This window comes from Octopus bimaculoides, chromosome 3 (genome assembly GCF_001194135.2).
Source record: "Octopus bimaculoides isolate UCB-OBI-ISO-001 chromosome 3, ASM119413v2, whole genome shotgun sequence".
Lineage (NCBI taxonomy): Eukaryota > Metazoa > Mollusca > Cephalopoda > Octopoda > Octopodidae > Octopus > Octopus bimaculoides.
The window spans coordinates 100,004,090-100,007,016 of record NC_068983.1 but is presented as its reverse complement, the minus strand read 5'-3'; the positions used below and the strand labels follow the sequence as shown (position 1 = coordinate 100,007,016).

The 2,927-nt window shown below is 38.1% G+C and overlaps 1 protein-coding gene across 3 annotated transcripts in view; it reads left to right on the top strand.

The window, feature by feature from the left end:
- Positions 1-2,927, top strand: part of LOC106882651 (putative ankyrin repeat protein RF_0381) — a 140,321-nt gene that overhangs the window by 110,405 nt on the left and 26,989 nt on the right. The gene's annotated exons all lie outside the window — the stretch shown is intronic.

The following is a 2,927-nucleotide window of genomic DNA, read 5'->3' as shown; positions in this document are numbered from 1 at the left end:
GGACTGTTTAACCCCACCCAGCTCGGCTTTCATCGTGCAAATTTATGATCAATGTCATTCATTCATGCTTTTAATGTCTTTTCTTCCGAAATAGTATACTCCAGACCAGGGGTTTTCAAACTGTGGTCCGCGGACCACAGGGGGTCCGCAAGGACAAGACAGGGGGTCCGTGGACAGCAAATACTTTTTATGGGCAATTTGATTTTATATGTTTTTTAATTGAAATCTTTTAATTGACAAGCCTATTTGTTAAATACTGTCAAATAAATAAATGTAAAAATATATGTTATTTTAAGCAAATATTTATGTATAAATTTCATAAGCGTTTATAAGGGGGTCCCTAAAGTAAAGCCTGAAATATAAAGGGGTCCGCAAGTCAAAAAGTTTGAAAACCTCTGCTCCAGACTACATTATTCAATCTCTTCTTTATTTTAGAACAATAACGTATAATTTGTGAAGGCACGTGACATCGCGGTTAGAGTATTGTACCCATGAGTGTAATATCGTGGTTTCGATTCCCGGACCGAGCAGTGAGTTGTGTTCTTGAGTAAAATACTTCATTTCATTTTACTCCAGTCCACTCAGTTATAAATGAGTTCTAGCAATTGCTGGGAAGTAAACCCTGCGAGGGACCGGTGTCCCATTCAGGAGGGCGGGCACTCTTGTAACGAGTAAGCTCCGGCTTTGTGGGTCCTAGGGCTCATGAAAGACCCTAAGGTACAGTTTGGGTGAGATTTAGATGCCATGGAGGAAGATTACGGGAACTTTTTTAGTAGTCTAAGAGATAGGTCGAGGTAAAAATATGGTCGGCATAGAACTAGTGAATCTCCACCCGGTTAGCTGACTCAAAGTACCAAGGTATTCGGGTTGGGAGTACCATGAAGGAGGATGTGTTGTGTATAGCTTTAATTATGCAGGAAGCAATATATAGATTCTTTACGTGTGTGTGTGTGTGTGTGTACATGAGCGTGCACACACGTGCATATAATACATATATCGGCATATCTATGAATATTGAAAGCTGCTTGTGAACATTCTGGGATGGAGCCTTTTAAATAACAATAAACTGCTGCTCACTTTAAGCGGTTATATCCAGATCGTGCTTGACACCCACCAATAACCGTTTGATAACATTATTCTTGATTATAATAAACAGCTTCCATTGTAGCATAATTCGTACATTTGTATAAAGCTTGTCTGCTGTAGAAGAGAATTCTAACGATTCAAGCAACGTTTTGCATTGAAAACAAAGAAACATTCTTATTCTTATCTTCTATTATTTATTTATCAATTTATTTATTGTTTCTTAATAACTCTGAGAATATGTATTATTAAAGAAAGAGGTAGGAAGGAAGGATAAGAAGTGAGTAACCAAGTGAAAACAGTGTTAATAGGTGACTAGTAGCCAGAGTAATACACAATTGTGTGAGTGTACATACTCGCACATCCGACTGTTCATCTCCCAAAAGATTCATGCTTTAAACTATTACCGGTTGTTTGTCTGATCATTCTTTCTTTCTAGTGTATATGTACTCGCGCAATGATAAACCACTTATAGTCATTCATTGCTAGACAGCTACTTATGGTTTTCGTCGCAGTGTTTTAGGTGGTGAGTCAACTTGAACATACATACATACATACATACATACACACGTCAAATGTAAACAACAGACCGGATATTGTTGTTTGGGACATAGAGGCAAAGACATGTACCATCATAGAGGTCAGCAACCCTGCAGATATAAACATCTCTTTGAAAATCAAAGAAAAAGAGGATATCTATGGACAACTGCTTCGAAACCTCCAGCTTCTATATCCAGACTATGAATTCATATTCATACCAATAATAATTAGAGCACTAGGTTTTGTTAATAAATGCTTAAATGAGAATCTGGATAAACTGGGATTTTCAGAAAGAGAAATCGACCGGCTAATTCGTACATTACAAGTGCAATCTATGAGTGGAACAGTAAAAGTATGCAAGTCTTTTTCTCGGGTTCCAAATGTGAATTTGTCTGTGTTAACTACATCCCAAAGATGGAGCCTTGTATCTTTGTTGGAAACAGGCTTCCTCCTCAGTGGAAGATTTATAATATTTAAAAAATAGAAGATACATACATACATACATACATACATACATACACACATACATGCATACATGTAAGTGCAAACATGGTTAAGTAGTTAAGAATTTCGCTTTGCGATTCGGTGGATTTGCGTTCGGTCTCACTTGGGCAAGTGTTTTATTTTTTAGCGCTGGACCTACCAATGCCTTGTGAGTAAATTTGGTAAGCAGAAAATAGGCGAAAGCCCATTTCATATATGTGTATGTGTGTGATGTTTGTATGTGTATATACATTTATATGTGTGTATGTTTGTGATAGTCTCTCGCTGCTTGACAATTGTTGTTAGTTTGTTTAAGCTCCCATACTTCAGTGACTCGACTACAAAAGACCGATGAAATAAGTAACAAAATTAAAATAAGCCCTGGGAATAGGTATCTTTAAAACTTGAAGTGATCCTTAAAAATGTAGAGTCTATTTTTAACTAAATTTACTGATTTCTACTTACTCAATTGTCATCTGAGGAACGACAATGTGAAAGCTGGAGTTGTAACAATTTTGAAGTTTTCGAAGGCGGCGAGCTGGCAGAATCGTTAGCACGCCGGGCGAAATGCTTTGCAGTATTTCGTCTGTCTTTATGTTCTGAGTTCAGATTCCGCCGAGGTCGACTTTGCCTTTCACCTTTCGGGGTCGATAAATTAAGTACCAGTTGCATACTGGGGTCGATCTTATCGGCTGGCTCCCTCCCCAAAAATTTCGGGCCTTGTGCCTTAGAATAGAATATTAATTTTCAAATAGGCGGCGAGCTGACAGAAGCTTTAACACGCCGGGCGAAATGCTTAGCGGTATTTCGTGTCTTTACGT